Source organism: Sebastes fasciatus, chromosome 6, assembly GCF_043250625.1.
Source record: "Sebastes fasciatus isolate fSebFas1 chromosome 6, fSebFas1.pri, whole genome shotgun sequence".
Taxonomy (NCBI): domain Eukaryota; kingdom Metazoa; phylum Chordata; class Actinopteri; order Perciformes; family Sebastidae; genus Sebastes; species Sebastes fasciatus.
The window spans coordinates 2,699,702-2,712,157 of NC_133800.1; the positions used below are offsets into that span (position 1 = coordinate 2,699,702).

The following is a 12,456-nucleotide window of genomic DNA, read 5'->3' on the forward strand; positions in this document are numbered from 1 at the left end:
ACCTCCCTAACATCCCATACTATCATTACTGCCTCAGACCTATAGGAGGCTTAACATTCTTACTGGTACCACCCCAACATCCCATACTATCATTACTGCCTCGGACCTATAGGAGGCTTAACATTCTTACTGGTACCACCCCAACATCCCATACGATCATTACTGCCTCGGACCTATAGGAGGCTTAACATTCTTACTGGTACCACCCCAACATCCCATACTATCATTACTGCCTCGGACCTATAGGAGGCTTAACATTCTTACTGGTACCACCCCAACATCCCATACTATCATTACTGCCTCCTATAGGAGGCTTAACATTCTTACTGGTACCACCCCAACATCCCATACTACCATTACTGCCTCCTATAGGAGGTTTAACATTCTTACCGGTACCACCCCAACATCCCATACTATCATTACTTCCTCGGACCTATAGGAGGCTTAACATTCTTACCGGTACCACCCCAACATCCCATACTATCATTACTGCCTTGGACCTATAGGAGGCTTAACATTCCTACTGGTACCACCCCAACATCCCATACTATCATTACTGCCTTGGACCTATAGGAGGCTTAACATTCCTACTGGTACCACCCCAACATCCCATACTATCATTACTGCCTCGGACCTATAGGAGGCTTAACATTCTTACTGGTACCACCCCAACATCCCATACTATCATTACTGCCTCGGACCTATAGGAGGCTTAACATTCTTACTGGTACCACCCCAACATCCCATACTATCACAGCCAAACTCGGAATAAAACACAAATATACCACTTCTTCATTTAATGTCTTTATTGAAGTAATTTCCCTGATGAAAGATGAATTTGGGTAAGGCAGCTAAGTTACCGTAGGGTTGCGGTGCCTTGCTCAGAGGCAGGGTAGGGTAGGGTAGGATGAAGGGTGTGGAGAGGAGGCTTGGCCCAGCTGACCGATGCCCTTTCATTATTGCACTGCTTGCTGCAGCTCCCACAGTAGTGCAACAGGGAAAGAGTGTCAAGCAGAGAGCATCCTGTAGCTGTTAACCTGAAGAGCAGGACTCACTCAACCTGCCTGCAAGCAAAAATCATTTTCCCCTTTCAAGACTGAATCACCAGAGATTTTCACTCAATTCAGTGTTTGATGAATTTGAGAGTACTGCAATTGTACACATCATTGGTCTACATGTGGACTAATTTTCGATTTAAGAGGCAGGAAAACAATGAATGAGATGAGACAAAACTGTGACATGAACAGAGTATAACATAAGGTTTCATGTTTTTGTTCTGCGGCTATTACATTTTATGCAAATGTATAACTCAAACATTCTCAACACTTTGTTGAGTAATGACTGCGCTATAGGAGTGGACTGCGCTGATTTGTATGACACAAATAGCTGGGTGACAACAAGCATAAGAGGAGGAAACAAAAGATCAAAAAGGTTGATAATTAACACCTATCAAGAGGCAGTTTGTAGCCTTTATAATCTGTTTATAAAGGCCTTGTGTTGGTGACGTCACTGCAGGAGAACAAATTCCTAAATAAACAGCAGCTATGTGACACGCATGGTGTGATTACTGCATCAGCAAGCCTTCGAGTTTGTAATAGGCCTCCTATAGACTATAGACATTGTTGAAATGATGAAAAGTATGAATGAAAAGTAGTCTCAGTTTCAATGAACAGTTAAAGCATTTTAAGCTACAGCTGAATATTTAATTCATAACATTAGGACTTGTTATTGTCCTAGTATTTAAAGGTCCAGTTCATCCAAATGACCTCATCTACCTGTAGTCTAATACAGATGCAGGAGCTTTGGTTGTATTTGTCCAGGGTTTGAAATTTCTGTCTCTGAGATTTCTGCCCCCCACACCAATACGATGGAGGTGAATGGAATTTCACTTGTGGTGCTACAAGCATTGAATAAAATCACATTAAAAAACAAACAAAAGCAATATCTCTTTCCAGAAACAGTGTCTGCAGCGTCACTCTGGATAATCCACAGTCCTCAGTGTAAACATGTTTCATCTGAGCTGTTCTTCGGATTATCCAGTTATATACAGTTATACACTGCTTGTGGGAAGAGATGCTGCTGTTGAACGGTTTAAATGTCTTTCTTCAATGTGAGCCCTTAATTCCATTCGACAGACAGATGCCTCAAAACATTGACCCACGGACATCCAAACCCACGGAGAGATACCATTTGAGGTAAGGGAGTAAATATGTTTTTTTATAGTCTCGGTGAACCAATCCTTTAAGTGTTTTTATTGCATAGAAGGAAATTTAGCATCAGCACTGTATTGTTAATTGTGTGAATTAAAGCTGGTTGTTTGCTTAACTAGAGGATGGTTTTAAAGAGGTTAAACTAAAGTAGTTATTTCACTGTACAGCTGACAAATAGCTCTTTAAACTAAAAGAGTTCAAACAACTTTATTAGCTCGTTTTTGTGCCCAATCCAGGGAATATCAATCAAACTTGTGTTGGGTTGTTTTGCTAAGATATCTCACATATTTTTTTTAATTTTCTTAAATAATTTTCTATTGTGCACTTAAGGGAATATCAATCAAACTGATGTTGGTTTATTCATTTTTCTTTCATTCATTTTTGATTTGCTTTTGCAAATAAACTCTTGTATGAACACACTTGAGACTCAGCGTTTCACTCACAGCAAAGCAACAATGTTGAGAATTCTCACACAGCTATTATACAACTGTATTTTTACCATCAGTGAGATCTGCAGTCAGCAGCAGTATGAACCTTAACATAATGTAACGGACTGAGCAGGAGCACCGGCTGGGCAGAATAATGCCTGTGTGACATCAGCTTCATAGCACACCAGAGGATGAAGATCATCCCTCAGAGTCAAGACCCTATAAGCAATATTGCACTACTCTGTTAACTCTAGTGAAAGCAGAGGCAATATTGATAGGGTCTCATCTGCAAGGTGACAGACTTCTTCTCATAGAGGGGACGTCTCGGTCTGAGGCTACAGGTGACCTGAGGAGACAGAAGAGGGAGGAGGTCAACAACTATGAACCCATAAACACCACGAGAAGACTGAAACATCAGCATCTGGAGGTGGCCTTTCATTCTTCGCAGAGGGAGATTTTTGATGCAGTGTTGTGAGGTCGACTCACCATCGGCTGCTACTGTTAAAACAACTGCACTGTGCTTCTGTAGGAGCCATCAATCTAATGCTGATGTTAAGAAACTTTACCATGGAAACATTCACTTTTTTAAAATTGTAATAGGCCATTTAAGCAAAGTTATTAGAGTATTAATGGAAGCAATTAAAAAATAATTATAAAGTACTTATGTCTCATATACTACTTTATCATATTAGCTAAAAATGAGACAAAATGTAATTTTGTTTCTAACTGTCTGTTAATAAAAAGAAGAAAAAAAAATTCTTTGTAAACCACTGATGAGGCGGACAGACATAAAATGGCAAAGTGAAAAAACAAAGTGTGAGCACAGAGACGGAGGCTCGAGGGAGAGGTAGGAGTACATACCTGTAGATGTCATTGTGCTTCTCATGCTGACATTGTGAAAATAATGTCATGCAACTCATAACCACATTTAAAAATTGTTAAGAGCTAACGAAACCGTCTAAAACAGAAGACACATTTGTCATCGCCTATAATGTATTCTCTTTACAGAAAAAAGGTTAATCAATAGATAAAAAGGCTGTGTTGTATTTTGACAAAATACTTGAGTGCAGCTGATAGTTTGATCTCCTACTTTTGACACTTTGAATTTAGGACTTAAGTGAAAGATGAAAGTAAAAGTTCTCCACTCTGACTCCTACTCGGAAACATAATTAAATTATCTGTGACATTTTTATTACTTAAAAATGCTCTTAAATTTAAAGAGAGCTCCAGAGTCAAGTTAAGTGTAGATCTGTGATAGCTGAAGTACAGAAACAGAGAGATTGATTGTACAAAGTATCATTAGCCATTCTGAATAAAATGTTATCTGAAGCAATATACAATTCAGAATAGAGTAGTTTTAGCCTACTATTTGCATTTGAGCATATCAACAACATGATAGGATGTTCCGCCACTTTTTTTTCTTTTTCGCAACAATTAAACGGGAATTGATTGTTAATTATTGTCTCATTAAATTCTCCTTGTTGTATTATTTCTCTGATGTACCTCATATTCCGGCAGCAAAATTTCTTTCCTTCTCCAGTTTCCAATTTCATCCCTATTCATATTATAAAAAATATGCTCTATAAAACTATATTCTATATAGATAGTTAGATACATTGTTATTGGGGATATTTAAGATTTCACAGAAATACAATAAAAAATCACATGTTTTTGCAGAATAACACGTCACAGTAAAATGTAAGGATTTTTTAAAATGTCTGCTCTGAGCATACATGTGATTAATCATGTGATCAGTTGAGTAGGAGTAAGCAGCTTGAGAAATGGGCCTTATACTCTTCACTTTCAGTGAAGACCTATTTGACTCTCAAGTTGGCTCTTCAGAGCATTCTTAAGTGGAATTCTTAGAGGGTTGAAAAATACATGACCTGATCACACAGCGGACAATATGATCTATCAGAAATTCACTTCAGGTTCGCTTGAAAAAAATGCACAGCCTGACAGTATTTTCATCTGGTCAGAAATACTGCCACACCTACGTTTTTCACTTTTAGTAAATTTTTTGTGTGAATTATTTTGGTAGGGTTTTGTTCCTGTTTTACTTAATACACAATATACAATTTCCTGGTTGAGTCCACATGGCCAGCTCTATTTTATATTTTTAGTGGATTCGTTAAAGTGTTGAATTTCCTGTGAGATCAGATCTGGAGGAGGTTTGAAAATTTCCCAACCCCCTATTTGTGCATAGTTTACTGCAATACCTAGGCAAACAGCACTAACTACACGTGTGAGTTTTTTACGGGGCAAAGTTCATGTCTATACATGAAATTTCATATTAATGTAAAATATCCATTTCTATTCCGAGAATACTTTCAAGATTATTTCTCACAATTTACTACCCCTCAAAAAAACACGCACATTATCTATCTATCTATCTATCTATCTATCTATCTTTTGCAGGACATTATCTTAACGTCTCTGCTGTTGACCATGTTTCCATTTATCAGGATTGAGGAAACAGTTGGGTCATATTAAACAGAAAGAGCTTCTGAGGAGCCTATATTATTTACAGTGGCAGAAATGCTGCACTCTGACCCTCATTAAAACCAAAGACTTTGGAGACAACAGACGTGATAAATTCCACTCTTCTCCAACCCGCACCCTCCCCCCCCCCTTTAGAAATGGTCAGGGGCCTCAGCACATGTCTTTGATCTGCTCCGTAACCACACAAACAGCTCACTTTAGGGGGGGAAAAATAATGAAAAATAATTCTTTACAGCTAGGCTGCAAGTTAGAGTAAAAAAAAAAAAGAATGACAAAATCTAATTTTAGAAATCTGAATCTAATTTGTCATACACATCCATTCAATAATAAATAATAAATCCTAGCACTACACTTCCTCCTAGAAAACTACACAATTTTAGTTTTGATGTACCGAGTATGGCAACATGAACATTTCAACCAACAATGCTATCACACATATATAACCTCTGCCCCTGTCATCATATCAAGCCGTTTCCTTTCTCTGTGTCACCATGGTTGACTCTTACTTGGTGGAATTCATTCATAAGGAATACTCATGTATTTGCAAAGCTCCTAATTATGAGCACCAGATTTTGAGATTTAGGACAGTTGTGGCCTTACAATGTACCACTTTCACATTATGTACCAAAAGTGTGACTAATAATGTTCTATAAAATACTTAAACAATTAATTGATTATAAAAAAAAATACTTGTTTACTAATTTTCTGTTGATCAGCCAAGTTATTGACTACCACTGATCTGACTTAGAGTCACACTATTTTACATTTACTTGTCTTTTTTTTCTGAAAAGCAAACTGGGCATATCAAACTCTATCTGCTTTATTTGTTCATCATGGTAAGTGCTTCATTATTTGAATTCATATTTGGGGCTAATAAACGCTGGAGGAAGACACATATACACTATACAGTACTATTTATGTAAGAGATGACAACATGAACAGAGGATGTTGTTGACAGCTATAGGTATTGTGGCCTTCACTAAAGCAGCAAATGTGACAAGGTCTATGAATGATGTTCTGTATTGACATATTGTTCAAGCGATAGGATCACTGATTTACTGTGGTTCAGGTGCGTTTACACCTGGATCTACATATTGCTGAGCATGATGGGGTTCCTATAGGAGAAATATTAATGGAAGCTGTAACTGCAGTATTAGTTCCTCCTCCTAGACCGTCCCTATCGGCTACACTTCATATGGCTCTATACCCAGTCTGCTCTGGTATTTGCCTGCCAGCACAATGACAAAGACAAGCTCCTACATGCTGCTGATCCAAACTCTCCTATCCGCTCCATACTTTAGCATTTTTTAGTCATTCTCATTTGATAACATACCACAATCGCCTGATGGAGGCTTCGACTGTTTACATGTGGAGCAGTAGTTGAAATAACAGGGCCTGCTATTCCAGCATGGAGCCCACAGTATGGCTGCACTACAAATGCAAACGGTCAATAAAAAGGAGCAAAATCTATGATATTATATAAGAAATACTGGTTTCAAAGAAGCATTAATACTGTTTGTTATGATTTATGGATTAATCTACATTATTTAACGTTTTATTAACATGGTAAGGGAGATGAATCTAATCCTTCAAATAAAAAAGCTGAATGATCATAATGAGACAAACTGGTAGTTCAATAAAAACTAAATCAATTTAACATTTTTTAAAAGCTTTGTTATTTTCCATGAATAGCATTATTTTCATATTATCAGCAAATAAACACATTATTGCAAAAAAAAGAAGATACTCCTCTCACTTTCTGGTGGTTTTACCCTCCACTCCATCCCTCCCTACAACACGTCCCCCCCTTAAGACACACAACAAACAGCAAATTCCACAGTCGCTTGCAAAACAGTGGCTAAATATGACGCTACAGGCTCCAATGCTCAAAGGCGAGCACACACACAGAGCAAAGGCAGTAACCCCCAGAGCGGCCCTGCCCTCCACATTCCTCACAAGGAGCCCCATCCCCCCTACGACCTGCCCCAAATAGGAAACTTACCCAATTTTTCCCACCCACACCGTGACTTCAAGACTGCACACTCAAATTATGCTTTCAAAAGCCGATTGGAAGAGAAAAAAAGGGCCCTGTGCTCCACACACACACACACACACACACACACACACACACACACGCACGCACACACATACTGCACAGCCATAACAAAATAACTGTAGCGTTAACTTAGGCTCACACCTTCCTTTACAGGGAAGTCTCATATAGCTGCTCTTTTTATCCTGGAAAATAGCATATGTTCACAAATAAAATGTTTATATGCAATAAACCATAGGGTTTTACACAGTTGCACCCAAACTGTGTTCCAAAGATATTTTTTAATAGATGGTTGTGTTTTTTATGTTTCATGTTTATGTTTTTTTTACCAACAGTAATTTATACCTTAAAAAGCCTGGTCTGTATGTTCTGATAAATAATTAGCAGTAGTAAAACTATACGTTTCACAAAAATCACAACATTACAAATAAATCAATTCTTTTTACAGAACAGTCCTTTTATCCCTTTTCCTGTTCCTAAAATACTATTTCCATGTAACTTAAATCTTAAATTAAAATAAATAATTTTTTGCAAATAAAAAATGCTATTACAATTAATTTGTGGTTTCACTTAATTTCTGATCCTGATTCAATCACTGCCGTGTGATTAAATCAGGACACATGATAAAATCAGATAACTTAAAAAGCCTTGTCCAGCAGGAGAATTTAAGGTCAGCGTGATCCAGCATTTAAATGATTTCACAGTGTGGGCCAGCACGTAGCAGCACATTACACTGCTTAACAAAATGTGTGAAAAGTTGGGAAAGTTGACCTCAAAGCATGTTACTTAATCTGACATGGTCCGCAACGCAAACCAAGAAAGCCTCTGAAGTTCTGTGAACAAAATGTTCTTTTTTTAGGAGGCGTGGTCCAGGAGGCCTATATCTCCCAGGGTAAAATACAGCCTAATAATGCAGCTTGTTTGAATAGAAAAGCCACCGACTCTTCCTGTCATAAGGACCTCTGGGCTTAGGCACTGGTTCTCAAACTGCGGACTGGGGACCTCCAGCGGTCCTTTAGGGAGTTTCCAAAATAAAAGATATACTTTTTGATTTCACTCAATAAAATTGCTAATTTAAATCCACTGTTTTAGACAGAGTTTTCACTGACTTTAATACACAGTTGAGATAGACTGTATGAGAAATATGAACAACACTAAAAAAATCCTTTGGATTGTCTTCAAAATCACATTAAACTGTGGATCTTTGAAATGAAGATGTTCAAGAACATATTGGAACAGCCTCCCGATGTAAGCCCCAAATGGCTGTCAATGTCCAAATTTAGTACACTTATAATATAGAGCAAAAATCTGCTAAGCAATTCTCCCTCTAAATTTTGTAGTGTGCCAATTATTAATTAGACTGACTAAATAAAATATAACATATCTTGTGTCAACATTAATGCTTATACTTGTCCCCTAGAAATTCACTCTATTCATAACATAGGATTAGACGTTAACTGACAATTGGAATTGGTATTGGAGTAAGTATTACCACGAACAAACATTAGGCCAGCAACGACCAGTTGTGGAAATGGCTCCACTCTACTCTAAACATATGGCCTGTATCATATGATTGGTGCTGGAAATGTGTGTGTGAATCTGGAGGTAGGTGTGGGGGTTGGGAGAGGAGGCTGCCTTCCACTAAGATCCTACAGAGGCTCCTTCATAGTTTACATCGTCTATTTTTCTCCATTTAGCAGCATCCGTCCTTCCGCTGTGCTGCTGCTGTAGTGTAGGGCGAAGGCCGAATGCTATGACAATACTATTGCACTGCTTTAGCGGATGGTACAGTAGTGCAACATCGTCAAAGCAGCTGACCTCTGCAAGCTGGGACACACACACTGAACAGCGCTTTTACGGCAGCCATACCACACACAAACGCCATGCTAGAGACATACCACGACGACAAACTGACATGTCGACATGAATTAAAGCTATGACACAGCCGTAGCTTTACATGCTGTGGCTATAGCTAGGCGTCCAGTCAATTCAGGGCTATCAGAGTACCAATTCTAATTTTTTGTCACGTTTAAATAAGATTTGTAAGTAGAGGAAGTGGAAGAAGGAGGTGTGTGTGTGTGTGTGCGTGTGTGTGTGTGTGTGTGGTGGGGGGTGGGTGTTGGAGGGGGGGCGTGGTGAAGGAAGAGGTTGGGGGTGTCAGCCAATGCCCTTTTAATATTGCACTGCTCATCTGATTTCACAGTAGAACAACAGAAAAAGGGCTTTGGACAACACGGCTGCTCTTCAAATCTGTTCAATTTCTATTGAAACCCCAGCGTGCACGCAGTCAGCTCCAACGTTACTAAATGATGTGGACAGAATGGGGCCTATATATATGTGAGCCTACCACCAGACAACTTCTAACATGCTGGAAAGCCATATGCAAACCAGCAGCCGTGAAACAACCGAATAGGCTTATTAGGTTTACACACACAGTGGTCTATATGGCGGAAAATGCATATATAGAAAAGCATATAATCTATGTAAATCAGAAAGGAATTGTTAAGATATGCAACACTTGACTTATGAAAATCAAACTAGAATGTTTGTTGATAGTGGTTCCATATGGTGGTAATGTGACTCCCTTCTGTAAAGGCTGTTGCCTTTTCCTGTAATTTGTTCCGGTCAGCATCAGGCTATAAGACCGTGGGGGGAAAACATATTTACTAAAATCAGAAGCAAAGCTGTATTCATATGGGCTGAGGCCTCGCTGGGAACAGGCAGGGAGCAGGACTTGGCCTGGAGGAAACGAGGGTGGAGGAAACATATATAGGGCAAAGAGCACATTCCGCGATACAATACCAGAAACCCTCATTTAATACCTACTATTCCTGTCCCTTCAGCCAAAGTGGCAATTTGAAACCCTCCTCGTTTAGAAGACCCAGGGCTGGGGGGGGGGGGGGGGGGAGCATACGAGGGGCTTTGTTATTTCCAGTGTTCAGAGAAGTTTATAATCAGCCAAAGTGCTCATTCTGCCTGCCAAAACTGATAAAACACACATGCACGCGGATCAAAAAACAAAACCGCAATGGCGTTTCAAACTCCATCACATTGAAACCGAACAAATGCCACCAGACCAGCAGCTATAGCAACACAACTTTATCCTTTTACTTTGCTGGTTTAAAACGGCTTAATTAGCCCTAAATAAATAAATGGCTCAACGTGTGAGAAACGTGCCCTTCTTTTCCTATACCACAATAATGAGGCTACACATTTGTTTGAACGTTAAAACATTAAATAAAGTTATTTTCTCCACATGTTCCTTTTAAAGCACAGTGTAAAATATGATTTAAAAAAAGGCTGCAGCTATAATAACCCACCGAGCACACATTCCTCCAGTAACACAGTAACAGCTTCAACCGCAACTCTTACTAAACAAATGGATTTGTGGAGAAAATAGCACAGCTGCCCAATACTATGTATAATATGAAGGAAGTCCAGATAAAAGCACAAACTGTCCACACTATAGCTATAAGCCTGCTGGTGTATATACTATAACTATAACTATATATACTATAACTATAACTCACAGTGACTTTACTCTGGCCTACATGTTTCTTTACTTTATGATAAATTAATGCACAGCTCATAAAGTCATTCTGAAAGATGTTAGACAATTTGTTGTTGATTATTAAATTGTGTTGTGTAGCCAGAAGAAGGGTTCCTGAATAGTAGCATATTGAAAGAGTAAGCAGCCACCGCAGGTCTGAAACATGAACTATATTACTATTATTAAGTTATTGTATTACAGTATAATTAATTACACATTTGTCGTCGTTTAGCCGGGACCGACCGGCAGCCCTGGCGGACCCAGGCTGCTCCTGGACCCCTCTCTAGACCCTCTCTAGACCCCCTCTGGATCTCTGAGGATCTCTGATCAGCTCGTATGATGGGAGCAGACTAACATTCTGATATCTCAGTTTGCGGCCAGAAATAATCACTAGCACGAGCACTCACCTGTCAATCACTGCCTTTATCAAGCGTGCCCTCGCTTGTACGCACGCTCGTTCTGCCTCCACCACTCTCTCTTTCTCTCACACACGCACGCACACAATAGCTGTAATACAGTAGTGAGCTCGCGGAGCGGAGAGGTTCAATCAGACCCACCGGCATCCGCGTCTGCCCGCGAGCTCCACGCCATCTCCGCCTCGCGGCAGCAGCCCTGTCCTCGCGCAGTGGTAGTGGAGGGTACCTGGCGGAGGCAGCAGGGCCGGTCCGTCCAGCTCCACACACCGAAGAAGAAGACGAAGAAGAAGCACAACGGGCCAGTTGCCCACTTCAGCGAGGAAAAGCCGTCCTCTCTCCCGTTACCGTCATTCTCCCGCTCATACGTCCGTTTCAACCGCGGTAAGTGTTCGCGAGGCGTAACGGCTCCTCTGTTATAAAACGCTATTTCGTCCATTGGCAACCTCACGGCCTCCCAGCTCCGGACTCCATCTTTGACTAGTTGACATTCATCTCTTGCCGAGACAAATTCCTTATTTGCATGCCAGCCTGCCATTGGACAGTTTTCGCGCTTGTCTCTGCGCTCATTGGTGGAAAATGTATCTCATCACCTTCGGGATTGGTCACATACCAAGGGGACGTCATTGTATGGTTTAATTTTAACAATGAACACAAATGTTCTCTTCCATTCACAAATTCCTCATTATCCGCCTCCGAGGTGCTATGTGGCGTTATTGTGCTTCAAAGAGGGGAAAAAATCAACAGTCAGCAACTTTATCAGCTTCAGGAGTTCTTTCAGGAAAACAGAAAATGGCAACTGACGGACTAGCCCACTAGCCAATCCAGTCCGCACTGAAGACCACCCAGACTTTAAACAGTAGGCTACATGTGGACACGAGCCACTGCTGCATGTTGTAGGCAAAGTATGAGTAGCCTACATCTTACACATTGTTTTTCACAGTTAGCTTACTTATTGGACAAAAATAATCTCCAAATTACAGGAAACAAAGTAACTTAGTCTAACAAGAAGACTCCAGTAACCTTCAGTCTCAATAAGTTAGCGTGCTGCTTATTCAACAGCCACTCTATTCTCTGATGAAAGTTTCAGTGAAGGAGAAGGTGGTCCATAGGTCGCAGTAGCAAGGTCAGGGTGGTGTAGTGTGGGGTAGTGTGGTGTAGTGTGGGGTAGGGTGCTATAGTGTGGTGTGGGGTGGTGTAGTGAGGTGTAGGGTGGGGTAGTGGTGTAGGGTGGGGTAGGGTGCTGTAGTGTGGTGTGGAGTGGTGTAGTGTGGGGTAGGGTGGTGTAGTGTGGGGTATG

At 40.2% G+C, this 12,456-nt stretch overlaps 1 long non-coding RNA gene across 1 annotated transcript; it reads right to left on the bottom strand.

The window, feature by feature from the left end:
* Positions 1-792: 792 nt before the first annotated feature.
* LOC141768767 (uncharacterized) lies at positions 793-12,201 on the bottom strand. The gene is made up of 2 exons (XR_012594209.1): positions 11,301-12,201; positions 793-2,984 (listed from the first exon to the last, which is right to left on the bottom strand). It is a non-coding gene; the product is annotated as an uncharacterized LOC141768767 (long non-coding RNA).
* Between the last annotated feature and the right edge of the window lie 255 nt (positions 12,202-12,456).